This window comes from Mytilus galloprovincialis, chromosome 13 (assembly GCF_965363235.1).
Source record: "Mytilus galloprovincialis chromosome 13, xbMytGall1.hap1.1, whole genome shotgun sequence".
In the NCBI taxonomy this organism is placed as follows: Eukaryota; Metazoa; Mollusca; class Bivalvia; order Mytilida; family Mytilidae; genus Mytilus; species Mytilus galloprovincialis.
Window position 1 is genome coordinate 56348563 of NC_134850.1, and position 17200 is coordinate 56365762.

A 17200-nucleotide genomic window follows, 5' to 3' on the forward strand; every position below is an offset into this window, starting at 1 on the left:
TCCACTAATCAATGGCATTTTTACATGCTCTTTGAAATAATTTATAATTCACCCTACCTGTTGACATAAATTTACATCTAACCCAATGTAATAAACTACAGCAACTCCACTGCGTAATACAAGTGTCTCTTAAGTGTCCTTTTAGAAATTTCAGTAATTTCAATTTATTATGTTTGTATGACATTAATCTGAATATAAAACAATCTCTATATTAGATTCATGTAATTTATTATTTGTAATGGTGATATGTTGTAATATATTTTCCAACTTTCAAATTGCCACGGTTGTTCGTTACATGCATGTGATGTATTTCATGTATGTTATCAGGTCATGAATATCAAAAATAAACAACTACTAACTATTGTTTAAACCCCATCGATTCCTAAAGATAATCAACGCAGCTACAATTTCAGATAATATTTCTACTACTAACACAAAAATACAGAATCTATCGATTTTCTGTACCACGTTTTGCCAGTTTGTTTTGACACTCAATGTTGAGTGCTTCGAGGTTTTCGTTGCCTGATTCTCATGGCTATTTTCCTGCTGTCGACATTTCGTAACACATGTACACATTTTTAATATTGAAAATGTTTTAGTATCATTATTTCGGTAATATAATGATAAAGTTACTATCGCCATTACAGTTGTAAGGATGCTGGATATCACTTTTGTTATCAGTAATATTATGAAGATACTAACTTCGCTGCTCTCGGGAAGATTTTCGGAAACCATTGTAATTATAACTACAAATGTAAGAAATAAGGTTACCGAAAGTGATATTCTTTCTCCAGATTCTATTGGAAGAACAAACACGAAAACGTTGACAAAACTAACAAGAAAAATTGGCAGTATTAGGCTTACGCACACAAACAAAGGTTTCCTTTCAAGTTTAAGTTGTACAATCAACTGTGGCCAACCATTTGGTCCCGGTACAGACGTAACGTTAGTTAAGTCCCACTCTGCATGAGGAGTATAGTGAGTGAGTGATAAAAGGCTTTGGTCCCCGTAAGAATTGTAATCCGTGTATACAGCACTGTCATCAAAATATAACTCAATATTGCAAACGTGGGAATCGAAAGGGAAATAATACATGCTTGCATGACAAACGACTTCAATTACACCACCAGCTAAAACGGTCGCTGAACCATCTGAATAATATTCAACATAAGTGGTCATTTGATCCAAGTCATCATCTGAAGTAAAGATTGTCCGTTTTTCTATCGTATTCCGTATCATAATCTTCGGAAACCAAACCTCTGTAACTGGAAAACGCAGAAAAGTTATGCCATCGTTTTCTGTTTCATTCCATGTGATATAATCATCTTCCCAGTTTATCCGGAAAAGTGCATATACAACATAGGTTCCAGCATTCTCATTAAAATCCAAAAACAAATCAATGTATGGGTAAACGGTCACGTATACACCATCATATTCGTGTTTCCGTGGTATTTGCTGGTTAGAATACTTTTCCATGAGTGTTCTTTTCAATTGTCTTTTTGTCTGATATTGGTCTTCTGTCTGGTTATTAGCAGAACAAATATACACATGACAAATGATTACGACCAGGAACCAAACCATCTTTTCCATATTGGAGTCGAAACTGATCCCTTAAGTTGAGCACATGAAAAAAAATAAGTTAAGAAAATGTTAAAGCAAGGTTTCTTGTCTTTCTGAACCAAATATTCTTACTTTGAACAGAATAGCAACTTATACAAGTCGAAACATCGAAATGATGAATTAAAGATTTATTTAGTAGTTATATATAAGTGGGGCGGAGCAAAATACTGTCAATTTAATTTGCAATAATTTTAAAAACATTTACATGTCAATGAATAGGCATAATACTAAACGTAAACAAATTAAATCCGTGTAGAAATTGTGTTTATTGATAACCTCTTTATCCTTATCAATTTGGTTTGGAAATCCTCTACAAATTCACAAAAGAAAAACATATACGAAATGAATAATTTCCATGCACTTGTATTGCACTACTATGAGAATATTAGAATAGAATGATATACAAATGGATGGAAATCATATATACATGTTATTTTAATATAATATATAACAACAAATCAGTATCAGTATTTACGGATTTGTATCACTACAATATAATAGTTACTACGCTGAAGTTAAATTTCCTGTCATTTATTCATCATGCACGAACTTGTCTCTGAAAAAAATATATCTCTGCACATTAACCTCAGTTTCAGGTAAAGAGATATGTGATTTTTTTTCTCTAAGACAAGTGCTTTTGACCATCCACAAGAACTTGTGGTCATCCGATGTTCAGTACTTCTGATCAGTACTATGATTATACTGAAAAACGACCTAGTGGTCGGATGTTCAAAATTTATATCTTATGCAGATTTTTAGTACGTCAACGATTAAAAATCAGCTAAATAATTCATAAATGTCTCTCTGATTTAAAAAATATATATTTTCAAATCAAAGAACATTACAGATCCAACAAAAACTCTTTAAAAGATTGCAGAACTTTAATCTTTTTAAATTTGTTTTGTATTTTTATAAGTTCTTTTTATTGAATCATGTATGACGAACATCGAATTCCCGCAGAAAATGTTACAGATTAAATATTATTAAAGAGTCACCACTTGTAATACATGTAATTCAACTATCATTATATATAACAGTTATCGTATAGATTAAGATACAAGTGCCATTCTATAAAGAATCATATAACTTCGTAAAATAAACTGTCACGCAAAACTGCATTTAAAGCATGTTTCTCATCTTCAATTTTATAATTTCACTCAAAGTAAACTCTTTCATTAACGGGTTTTCTTTTGATAGCGATCTGTTTCTATGCAAGGGGCAACAACACACCTTAATTTAACAAATGCACTTCTGCATCATATTGAAATTTTCTTTTAACAATTTATAAGTACATATTTTTTTCCAACATTTTATGACAATATTCTATTATGCCAATTTACCTAATTATTTTCAAATATTTTGTTTTCTATCTGAATTATGTAATTACATTTTTATGCAACACCGTATCTAACTTAGTGTATAAATCTGCATTACATTCCCTTATGATTTTGTCATAATTCTGTTACCAGTTTTTCAACTAATCAAGGCATTTTTACATGCTCTTTGAAATTATTTATAATTCACCCTACCTGTTGACATAAATTTACATCTAACCCAATGTAATAAACTACAGCAACTCCACTGCTTAATACAAGTGTCTCTTAAGTGTCCTTTTAGAAATTTCAGGAATTTCAATTTATGTTTGTATGACATTAATCTGAATATAAAACAATCTCTATATTAGATTCATATAATTTATTATTTGTGATGGTGATATGTTGTAATATACTATGACCTAATATTGTATATATATCTGCAACACAAACAAAGTTGCAGATACGATTAGATTTGGAATGGAATTAAATCAATATGTTTTTTCAATGCTGTGCCTTCATACAATAATAATTTTATTTGCAAAAACATAACTGTTGTGTCTAAAATTACGCAGAAGATGAAATGTCAATTATAATTAAATTCTTAAATGTAAATACATGTAATTCTTATTATACCGATCGTTTGTACCATTCGTACGGCATTTCACAGAAAACATAGATCGTTTGTACATGTACCATTCGTACGGCATTTTACAGGAAAACATAGATCGTTTGTGCCATTTGTACGGCTTTTCACAGGAAAACTTAGATCGTTTGTACCATTCGTACGGCATTTCACAGGAAAACATAGATCGTTTGTACCATTCGTACGGCATTTTACAGGAAAAATAGATCGTTTGTACCATTCGTACGGCTTTTCACAGGAAAACATTGATCGTTTGAACCATTCGTACGGCATTTCACAGGAAAACATAAATCGTTTGTATCATTCGTACGGCATTTCACAGGAAAACATAGATCGTTTGTACCATTCGTATGGCATTTCACAGGAAAATATACTAGATCGTTTGTACCATTCGTATGACATTTCACAGTAAAACATAGATCGTTTGTACCATTCGTACGGCATTTCACAGGAAAACACAGATCGTTTGTACCATTCGTACGGCATTTCACAGGAAAACATAGATTGTTTGTACCATTCGTATTGCATTTTACAGAAAAACATAGATCCTTTGTACCATTCGTACTGCTTTTCACAGGAAAACATAGATCGTTTGTACCATTCGTACGACATTTCACAGTAAAACATAGATCGTTTGTACCATTCGTACGGCATTTCACATGAAAACATAGATCGTTTGTACCATTCGTACGGCATTTCACATGAAAACACATAGAAGTATTGTCTGCAATTATCAGTTGTAACAAAATTCGAGACTAAGATTAATATTCTTACTATACTTTTCTATTTTTCTGTCTATCCAAAGGGTTGACGTTGGTATATTAATATAGCTATAGCTTGTCATGCAAAATATTGTTGGACTGTACGATGATTCGTCTTTAGAGAGTGCCACAGGCGGATTTGGGGGGACCAGGGGACACGGGCCCTCCCTTTTGTTGGAAAATTTTGGTTGGTTATAGAGAGTGTGACAGGAGCACCCACTCTTAGACAGTCAGTAGGCCCCCACTTATCAAGTTGAAATTTCTGAATCCGCCACTGAGTGCTACAATCTCTGAACATTCCAGAACACGTGCAGCAACTCTGTTAGGGTCTAGGTGGCACGTTTCAATGCAAATGTCTAACAAATCCAACAAATGCTTATTTTGACAGTAGAAATTTGCAGAATATTCCTGTAAAATTTAGGACTAATGAATTCTTTTTTCGATAAACTGTTGAATGCCGTACTGTAACGGTTAAACCTAAAATGTTTTACTTTTACAAATTGTGAATTTCAGATGGAAAGTTCATTGAATCGTTTACTTAGTTTGTTGGGTTTTTTTCATAAATATTTCCACACCCATAAAACGTTGTCTGGTTGTGCATCCATATATATATCAATGATACAGTGTTTTCGTAAGAAAAAATGTCTATTTGTCGACCGCAGAACTAGGAAATGTTTTAACATATATGTGTGTAAACAATAAAGCTGTTGCTATTCCGTAAGTAAGAGTAAATTTTATTTAAGCTTTTGTTATTTATATTTAATTATACACCTATTTATCCCTTCATTTATGATAACAAGGATTTATCATTCGTCATCGTCTAATTTCTTTGTTATTTAATATTTTTTAAATTTTATTTGTTCCGCTTGAATACCACGTGAGAACATACGGACGTACGGCGACCTATAGTTGTTAATTTCTGTATCATTTTGGTCTCTTGTGGAGAGTTGTTTAATTGTCAATCATACCACATTATCATTATGTATAGTGTATCGGGAAACAAGTTATTAGAACTTATACTAATTGCTTTCCACTTTGCAGGTGCGAGTGCTGCCTTGAAGCGGCATTATGCTGCTCTGTTTCGAAATCTACAAGTCTTCTCAGCACAGTAGAGTGAAATGAAAAGTTATCGATAGAAACAAAGGGCGTACGAGCCGGTTGTCAATGAAATTAAAAACGTCGTCATAGGTAGAGTAGCGATAAACAGATTAGCATTGCCAATTTGGTTATATCTTGTCTCGATTGCTTTTCTGACTTTCGTCGTAACGGTTCAAGCGAGAAAAATGAATCTCCTTGAGATGACCAACGATAATCTTTAAATATCACTGTATGCATTTCGTGTGTCCGAAGCGTCTTTCTTTGTATATATATGTTACAGGCATTTTCTAAATTTAGGCATTTTGTAAAATGACTGAATTTTCAGGCAATTTAGAAAATGCCTAACCTTGACAGGCATTATACAAAATGACTAAAAATACCTAGTAATTTTGTAAAATGACTGAAATTTTGATGCAAAATTCCACAAATTGCCTGTTGAGTTTCAGGCAATTTGTAGAAGGAGGATATCATTGAGATGCATATAACAAAAGTTGACAAAAACACAATATCTTAAAAAGAAAATAACTAATGGTTTGGGAGAACTAATTTTTTCTCCAAAAACCAGATCGGAAGGTTTTTTTTTATGCCTTATGATATTATGTTCTTTTTAGTGAAACTACGTTAAGTACGTACTCACGGCTCTGTATTTCAGATACCAACAGTGAATTTATGATTATTTTGTCAATATGGCGAAAAAACAAATTGTTCTGTCAAAAGAACACAATTTACAATCACATTTTTAGAAAATATAGATTCAAAACAGTAAATTAAAACATATGAAGTAGAGAAAATTTAGTTTTGCTGTTTTTTTGCTTTCAGTTGCAACTATGTCATGCATATTTTAAGATGTGAACAAGTTGGTTTTTATTCATATGGATTGTTTCTACAGTGGATTGACCCGAATAAAGAGCAGAAATTTAGACTGCAGCTTGCAATTCAAATGAAGGTATATAGGACAGGAACAGAAAATTCCCCTTTAGAACAGCCTATATAGAGTTCTCAAAAAGGTTGTCCGATCGTCTGAAAATGTCAGGGCTGGTAGATCTTAACCTGAAGAAATTTTTAACTTGCATGTGAGATTTGATCTAAATGCATTAGATTTAGAGATATATTAAGCCAAAAACTGTATTTTACCCCTATTTTCCATTTATAGCCATGTTGGTCATGTTGTTTGGCAATCAGGGATTAATGGGACAGATTTTTTAAACAAGATACTCTAATGACGATTGTGGCCAAGTTTGGTTAAATTAGACCTAGTAGTTCCATAGGAGAACATGTTTGCAAAAACTTACAGACGAAGACTGAAGACAGCCGCCGAGATTAGAAAAGCTCACTTGACCCCCTTTGCTAGGAGAGCTAAAAATCGACAAAGAAAAGAAAAATAACAGTGCTTTGACAGGAGAAGCGTTTCCTGCTAAAGAGGGATCACCCGTCATGGTCAGATCTGCTTGAGTCTGTTTAAAGCTATAATTCAAAAGATGCGGATTAAACGAATCAAGATAATATACTTTGATTTTTTTGGAACATATGAAAAAGAAGATATGCATGTGAGATGTGTGTGCTTATTGCGAAACCTTATGTTGCATAACGTTAAGTATTTTATCAGTAAAGGTAATGAAAGACCTAAACAAATGCTAAAAGTGTGATGATCCAGACTTCTCCAAATGTGGTCTGAGTGCAAAATCAAATTTTACGCCAAACGATATAATTGCAAAAACTCAGGACAAATATTGTGTAGTTCTTTTTGTCGTGCAAAGATTTTGAGAAATTAGAAAAAAAGGTCAAGTTCTGTGCTTGTGTGGATAGTAATAATTCAGTAAAATGTATTCTTGATTATTTAAGATTCTTTTTTAATTCGGTGATTATCACAAATAAAACAGTTCTGGTGTTCAAAGCTTTAAATTGTTTTTCTTAAGATTTTCTTCTTTAAAATAATTTCAGGCATTTTATAAAATGCCCTTCAATTTTTCCAGGCATTTTGTAAAATGCCTAGAAAATTTAGTCATTATGTATAATGACTGAATCTTGCAGGCATTTTAGAAAATGCCTAAAGTTTTCAGGCATTTTACAAAATGCCTAAATTTAGAAAATGCCTGTAACATATACACCAAGAACGCTAGCTTAAACCGAAAGATTCGAATAAAATTATGTTGCTAAAAGGGCATGTACGTGTACTATCATTTCAAACGTATATCATCACAGGTCTTACTATATAAGTTGACGGTATGGAACTGGATTGATCACGTTTCTCCAGCATATTATATTTTTATACATAGGTAAAGAATTTCTTGTTGAAGAAACGTGACTTTTATCATTATTAATATATTATTAAATAAATGAAGTATAAATTTTAGAGTCATGTTTAATTATCATACATTAATCTTTAGTTGATTCATAAAATAAATCAATATCATAATATTGACTCATTTTTTCAACAAATTGATAAACAAAATATCATCTTTTTACTTTTTAAGATACAAAGTTTTTCAAGTTGATAAATATTATATTGAAAGATAAAAATCCGCCAAAAAAAATGTAATTATTTTTTTTTCATAATTCCATTTGTACTTTTATTTTCACTTTTATTTTCCTGAATGTGCAAACATTTACTGTTTAAACAAATGATAAATGTAATTTATTCCATATCATAAATAATAAACATGTTTCACTTTACTTTCCTAAAAACAACAATTTTAATTGTTATATATTATGTAATATCAACACCAAGTCCATCTACTGTTTAAAACTTGTTGGATAAAAGTGAGTTCGATTTTTCAAATGTTGGAGAATCTTGACTAACTCAATGTTTACTCCTGAACAGATAATACTTTTCTTTTGTTACACATTTCCATAGTAAAGATAATGATTATGAACAAACATTAAATATAGGGGAATGTTGTGACAAAAATTTAGTTCGATGGTTCAGTCACGATTCTCAATCATTTGAAAAATCAAGTTTTGGCAAACAAACGTGGGCTTGGTGTTTATATATAACACTTAAAATTGTTGTTTTAGCAAATGTGTTCTAAACAATGTAATTTAAAGAAAACAATTATTTGTTATCAAGTTCTTATTTCATTAGTAAATAGTATATGCCTTGGCCCATGGAAATATAATACTTCCATTCTCGGACCCATGGTAATTTATATGACATCTGATAAAATGCTACAGAAGCAAATTATAATCTCACAGTTGTTGCTGGAGGGAGTATCAATGATCTCTACATGACCTCTCTGTCTAACCTATTGTATGTATTCAAGGAGTATGACTTGTATATGTGTAGGCGCTGGTATGCCTCGCAGTCAACCCTGTACCTATGTATTTGGTGATGAGAAATAAAGATATAAATGCGTTTTGTTAAAATTTACTTTAAATTTTCACTTTTTTGGTCTTTTGGAAAATATTGTTTGTCCTGTTATTAGACCCTTCTACAACGATTTTTTCAACATGCACACGTATAAGAGAGCTACCATTTGATTTTTATGGGGGGGGGGGGGGGGGGGGGCTAGGATGAAATTTGAAAAAAATAGGCAGGACAGGAGTTTTGAGTAAAAAAAAAAGGCAGGATGAGACACTTTGCAAAAAAAAAAGGCAGGATGACAATTTAGGTAAAAAAAGTCAGGATAAACTAATAAAAAAAAGGCAGGACCGAATAGAGTGAAAAATAAAAAGGCAGGACCGAATAGAGTGAAAAATAAAAAGGCAGGACAGAGATTACAACTAAAAAAAAATGCAGGACAACATTTTTCATCCTAACCCCCCATAAAAATAAAATGGTAACTCCCTAAAAGTTGCGGTTTTTATCCAACGCAATCATAGGTCTGAAGATCTTTGAACGTTGTTTTCAATTTAGATTTATCTATAAATGCTTTACCGGTTATCACCACCCCGTATAATCCCAATACAAATGAATCCGGACGTTGATGCGTTCGAAGCGATAATCAGGACAACATTTGGGATGACAACAATTTCGAATGTCTCTCTAGAACTAATTTGAGTATATATAAATATGTCCATGTGCAAGTTTGTTTATTTATTCAATTATACAGTTGTAAGTTTTAGATATTGCTTAAAACGTTTGATAAAACTGCTAGATGCAAAACACACATACATGGTGCAATTTCATACGTTTTATGAGATAAACAATGCTGAATATCTTCTCTTGCATACACTTTTGCATATTAATACCTTAAGCAATAATAAATAACTATACATTGAATTACTACGTGCCTTCAAATGTTCCCTAGAACTCAAAATAAACGCAATATCATACTTCTTAAGTTTTCTCTTACTGTATCGTTCGTCTCACCAAATGTGTCGCGTTCCTTGTGCGTTTTTAAATAATCACTGTACAGTTCGTTGACAAAAACCGTCATAAATCACTTTCTTATTAAGGTATTCGAGATGGCATCGACGACCCTTTCTCTGTATGTTATTGTAAATTTTTATCTGTTAACTTATTCGACGTAGTTGAACATAACATATCAGTCATCCAAAGCCAAAATTACAATGTTAAACCAGTGTACATCTAATAGGAATGTTTCTATTGAAAACTTTCAACGTTATTCCAGATGAAATAAACTGTTAATAAAAATATTCCAGTGGAAATAAAGTTTCAAAAAGTATAGAACTGCCAAAAAAAAAAAAAAAAAAAAAAAAACTTTAATGACTTTTTCTTTTCACAATTTGAGGCTCTTTTAAATGCCGATGTTGGTCCAAATTCGCCTAAACGAAAGCAGCCATAGGAGCTCGTTGAACTTAGTTTGCCGAGTGCCCTAGATTTCATTCCAACTGGTTTTTTTTACATATAGATGTGGTGTTTGCCAGTTAGACAACTTTCCACCAAAGTTTAAATGAAGTACATGTAGGGGTATAAAGCAATTATTATAGTTCAACGTACAAAAGTCAACAATGAAGTAAAACTATACCGTATAGTCAGCTATAAAAGGCCCCGATATATATATATAAAAAAAAGGTGAAACATATAAAACTAGAAAACTAAGTAAGGAGCCTGTAATTCAGTGGTTGTCGTTTGTTGATGTGTTACATAAATTTTCTCTCGTTCTTTTTTATACATAAATAAGGCTGTTAGTTTTATCGTTTGAATAATATTACATTATCATTTCGGGGCCTTTTATAGCTAACTTTGCAGTATGGGCGTTGCTCATTGTTGCAGGCTGTACAGTGATCTATTAATTTCTGTGTCATTTTGGCTTCTTGTGGAGGATTGTCTCATTGGCAATCATACCACGTCTCCTATTTTATACATAACGTTATATTAATTATTTATCAACGAATAAAAATATGACAGATCTATATAACCAATGTACTAGAGGCTCCAGACGATGGACAGACACAAAAAAGAATGCGGCGGGATTAAACATGTGAGCCCCAACCCTCTCCTTAACCTGGGACACTGGAGTAACAGCACAACATGATAAAAGCAACTGTATAATTGCAATTGGCTCAACTCAAAATGTCGGTCCAGGCACAAAAACCATATACATAAAATATTGACAAAAGTGTTGTAGTAACTGAAAGTTATTTCAAAGCAAATTACAACTAAGAGGTAAATCATGTTACTAAAGTATTAGTCAGTATATATCCAACGCAAACAGGTAAAGACGTAATAACACGCATTAACTTGACGTACAATGCCAAATATAAGTAAACAGTATCGAGAGTATATACGATCTTATGATTTCTCACAAGTGTGCATATATTGTAATAATGATAAGTGATGTTTTGATTTAATAGGTACAAGCAAATTGATTCTACATTGTAGCCAAATTATTTTTGTTCATCTATGTAAGAATTTGGTAAAGGGTGACTGAGAGATATCTACTAGTAGATATGGTCACTTTGGTCCTTTTCCGACCAGCAGTAAAACCTGCCCGAAGTTGGTCACCCTTTTAGATGTGTGGGATGTAAAAGTACGCAGTCATATCCAGTTCTAATGGGAATACAAGATCTAATATATCGTATAGAGAGAGCACTTCGCTCACTACACTGTATGAACCATGCGAAAACTTTATGAGGGGTCCATAAATGTCATGTTGCAAGTCAAAATTTGTGTCCTTATTCAATATACCTCATTTTATCCAGTGGCAGTCCAAACTTCCCTGATGTAATTCCAGAGGGCCTCCTTCCTGGACCTACATGAAGTATGTGTTGCTGCTTTGTGCTTATCCTGAACATGCATGGAATATTTGCAAGTGAACGTTAAGCAACCAACAATCAGCCATTACGTACACGTGTTATTAACAAATAAAGGGGTCTAGAAATTGTTCAGTACCAACTTTGAAACGTTTCATTTTTCATTGATAACTATAAAGACATGCAAGATGCAACAAAGCAAATGTATAAGGTAATGTAGTCTTGATGATTGATGCTTTGCTCAACTGCATAATTTACTGATAACGCCAAGGGTAACAGTGGAATATAAATATGGTCCCTTAAAGTTTGGTCTTCTCCGAAATAAGTCAAAATTTCAATGAAATGCATATGGATGGGTATAGACTTTAAGATGCTTAAAATAACAAAACTGACCAATTAGTTAGATTTTGGCACCACAGTAGAAAGACTGAAATGTAAAATTCAGGAAGTTGCTTAACTATGAGAATGAGGCCAAGGAAGAAAACTTCACTACATAAGGTATCTGTGTAGAAGGTACCGTTTACCCTCTAAATAAAGCCTTAAATAAATAGTTTAAGCAGCCACTGCCAGATAGAATGTCTTGCATACTGCAACTCTTGTTTCAGGGAAGACAATTATTGACTGATTTTCTAACTTTCCCTAGATATTGCTAATATAAACCTACAATATTAGTTTCATAAAAATCTGGGTAAGCAGAATAGTACACATGAGAGCCCATGTGATACATTTTCAATAAAATTAATGTTTCCTGACTCTTTTAAAAATATAATTGATCAGCACTGATTTTCTAACTCGTCCAAGACATTTCTGATATAAATCTATAATAATTATACTTATGTTTTGTTCAAATCATGCAAAAATCGTACATATGAGAGCACTTAAAAGACGGGATGGAATGACAAGATCCTAGTATAGTTTTGTCTCCTGCAACACTTTGTGAGGGGGACAACAAAATCTAACAATTTCTAACAAAACAATGCAAGGATAACATAAAATCTTAGAAGATTAACGTTTAACACTATGAGTTGTTAACCAATTAAGGTTGGGGAACATGATCGAGAAGCATGAAATTAACAAAATTTAACAATAAAAACAATTTTTTATTAGAGGCCACTTAATTCTCTCAATAATGTTGTTAACACTAATGCTCCAAAATAATGTTTTAAAATCACTTGTGAAGTGAAATTCAGAAATGTCATTTTAACTTGATATAAATCTAAAAATTTGTAATAATCACTAAAAAAACAGAACATTTAACAGTTTTAAAAAATCACATACATTTCTATTCTACATTGTGAATCAGCTGATGATTTATCTCCTAGCAAGGTCATATTTCTTTTTTTTTTTAAATCTAAATCAAGTCTAATGATTATTTCTAAACATAAACATTACTTTAAAACAAAATAAAATAAAAAAAGAGAACAGGTTATTTTTTTTTAAATCAGCATGTCTAAAGTTGTTATGTTTTAAAAGTCTATATATAGTATACAATGTACACAAAATAAATGTCTTCAGGAGTCATGAGTTCAATCAAATTAATATTCAAGTCTTTGTGATAAATCCTGACAAATTTTAATCTACATGATGAGTTTTACACTAAAATCACATAATAAGATAAATCCCAAAAAGGAGATGATACTAACATCAGTCACAGGCAGTTTTCAAAATATATTTAAAAATTAGAGTTATCTCCCTTATTTAATTTGGTGAAGAAGTTCAAAATAAACAGTGAAGAACATAACCAACATTTAGATCAATTTTTATATCTTCCATTTCATTTTCTAGACACCAGGTTCCTCAGAATCTACACCAATTAAGTTCATTCAGGGTAGTTTTCTGTGTAATAATTTAAATGAATTTCAAGAGAAGTAAATAGTTGACAGGCCCTTACACACAACAAGTTGCAATTAAAAACGAAAGAAACAATGAAACATAATATTCATCTATTCTCAATACTGTGGATTATTTTTTTGTGGGATACAAATTTTTGTAGATTTTGTGAGTATGGGTTTAACCATTTATTCTAAAACTTCAATGAAACACAAATTTTCTTTAGGCTTTATTAATGTAGGTAAAAATCCATGGAATCAAATACTAAGAAAAGGCAACTTTTCTTCAATCCACAGTATTGATACCCACAAAAATAAATGAATCTACAGTAACCTTATGATATCAACAACATCTTGTGATAGCTGTGTCACGTAAGAGTTTATGTTTGAACAACAATAATTAATCAACAATAACAATGCTAAGTTAACAACCTTTTGACAAAATGTTTGATATAAATATATATACATATGTACATTAAAGATTTATAATCATTGTGTTTAACTTGAATTTATGTAAAACATTTGTTTTAAGTGCCATGGCAGTCTTTGATCAAAAATTGAAAAAAATCAAAACATATGGTCGAAAAAACAACCCATCAACCTAACCATTCTATAATGAAGTAATTCTCATCATTAATTAATTTGTAGGTCTTTCATTGCTGTGTGTCTTGAAGTTTGGGAAATCTCTAGATAACTTTTGGTTCATTAGAATGAAAGCAAAAAACAGAGTTATCTCCCCTTAATTGTTACTTTTCAGCGCATTTCAACCACATTTTATCTTGAATTATTAGAGCAGGAAAAGAAAACAAAAGTTATTTATGTGCACTATTATATATTTTGAACATAAAATTAATATTAACTTCAGTAGGTTTTTGTTTTTGTCTTGTTTTCGCCATTTTTGGATTCTTATGCCGATTTAGAATGAGGCATCAAGCCTTACTTATTAACTAAACATTATGTCATGAAAACCCTTTCCTTAATTAAATTAAATTCCTTCCAAAAGGTCTTATTGTGTGATTATATCTTTTCTAACCAAAAGAAGGGTGGAATTAGTTTCTCTATTCCCACTGAATCTGAAACAAAGCTTTAAGTTGGAAGGAGAATTAAATCAGTGACAAAATTTGGACCCCAAAAAAATAACCATCAAAAGGTTGTCTTTTTCATCCTGAAAAATTAAATATCAAAATTTGATCTCAACATAATTAAATCAAAACATGTTAAAATAAAATTAATTTGCATTATCAAAAATTATGAAGTAATTGACAGAACTACTGTTAAAACTTATAGTATGAACAAGTGGAATATATTTAACTAATAGTACATTTTTATAACATTGAAATTCATTAAATTACAAAATTCAATATATATTATTAAACTATAAAATAATTGTTTTATATCTCATAAAAAATTGTAATTTTACCCTGATATCAATTGCTATGGTCATTTCTGTAAATGCCAACAAATTTACACTTTCAAATATGGACTTGTTCAATTCAAGTCCTTCCCATCATGCCCATGGACCTGAAACTTGAGTTTCAAAAGGCCCTCTCTCTCTGGTTTGTATGTACATAGAAAAGAATGATCCAAAGAAATCAGGCTTACTAAATGACCTCTATTGGTTCAGAAGCCATTTGCTTTTCAAGAATTGTTTAGCTACTTTTGATTTGAAATACAAATTACCGTAATTATACCATACTATAATACATGTATTTTTTTTCCCTAAATTGATAGATTGGATATATGCCAATAGTCTGAGATATTAGTCCTACATCAAAATAAATGGGAATGTGTCCATGGGACAAAGATGATGCACCCAACTTGCATATCATAAAGTTATAAAAGGGGGGGGGGGCATAAAAACTTTACACAATCAATAAACCATAAAAATGAGGTAAAGATCATGGTCACAGCAAAATTTCTGCACATTTTATCCTTACTATATTTAATTTACATAATTTTTTTAAGGATTTAAAAGTATCCTACAACATTTGAAAATTTTAGTGGCCTAAAAAGGGGTTATTTATATGTTATAGTCTTTGTATGAAGAACATGATTTTGTAATAATTTAAAAATATGACACAAAAACATTTTTCTTTTTTGTTAAAACAACAAGAATATAATTTCAATTCAATCTTTTTTAAAAAGCTTAAATCTGTTCTGTAATAATTTTGCCTTCTAACATATTTCTTATATTTCTAAACTATTATTTTCAATGAAAACATTTGAACAAACAGACCTTTTTATAACAAATAAAATAAATAAATATTTTATTAGCACAAACTCATCAACAATAAATGGTTAAGGCTTATGGTATATCAATCACATGGTTGGTCAAACATAATAAGTATTGCAAATAATGACTATATTAATATGTAATATTATAAACAATGATTATGAATTAGACATATTGACAGTTTTATAGAGTTTGTTCTGCTTTACGCAGGTTCAGACTGTCTGAAATGAAAGAGGAAGTCAATTTTAGGATTGTGTAGGAATTATTATTTAATGAAAAGATTATATTATTTTCATGTTTTTGAAATTTTGTAGGATCAACAATTATGTTTGAAACTTTCTGGTAAAATATGGCCCTTTTAGTTGAGTATTTTTCACAATATAAAAGAAAATGTTTTTCATTTTCAATTTGACCAGCATTACATACAGAGCAGTATCTCTCATTTTTGGGAATATTTAGTTGTCTCCCTCTTTCAATCATCAGTATATGAGAGCTTGTACAGATCTTACATATTGCAGCTCTGTCACTTCTGTTTTTCAATATATCAACATAGGGTGGTCTTCTGCCCATTATGTAGACACTCTTGAAAAAGTCTAACTTTTTTTATTCAAATATATTTGCATTTTGAACTTGCAAACATTGGTCATTAATTCTTTGTTTAACAGAATTTAAATTACCTTTAACATAATTAAAGTTATTGATGATATAAGACTCTTGACCTTTATGACCCAAGGGTTTGAATCTACAGATTTAGTGAAAGAATTTTCCGAAGAAACTGTATGGTTCAGGTAGTTGAATATTGAATATAATATTTTATTTTTCAAGGGAATTCTATTAAGTTCGGCTCAACATCTATCATTAGATGCCTCACAGTGAAGCCCTAATATATCTTATTTAACAGAAGTTGCTTCCCTTTGCCCATTGTAGATAAGTTCTGAAATGGGCAGGATATTACAGCATGCAAAGCTTAAAAGAAACATATTTTGGCTTTAAACCTTTAAAAAAAAAAATAAACTATTTTATCCCCGGCTTAGTATATATCTAGGATTTTGATTGGTTAACGCACGTCGTTACAAAACCCATAGCCCCTGGGTGTTGCTAACCCATATCCCCGGACGTTGCTAACCATTGTCCTGGGGAACTTCACGCAAGATTTCCTTAGTTCCATGATTGCTCCTTGTGAAATATTGAATTCTGTAGATTATCCATGATGTTTGTAATGAAATATTTAATTCATTACAATTTTGTCCTATTATGCGATCATTAACACCCATTTCATTAAATGCATCACTTGACTACCACATTTTCAAGGAATGGGACTACTGACCTAGCTATGCAAATGACCCACATTGACGTCACACTATCTATGACGTAACTCTCACAACACTGAGCGCCAAATTTGACGCAGTCAAGTTTCTCTGTCTCTGTATTAAAAACGTCTTATATTTGACTACCTGTAGGGTTCTACCAAAGGTAGTACCCTACACCCCGTAGAAACTATGTAAAATTTCCAAATTTCAATAAAACTTTTTTAGATAATGAAA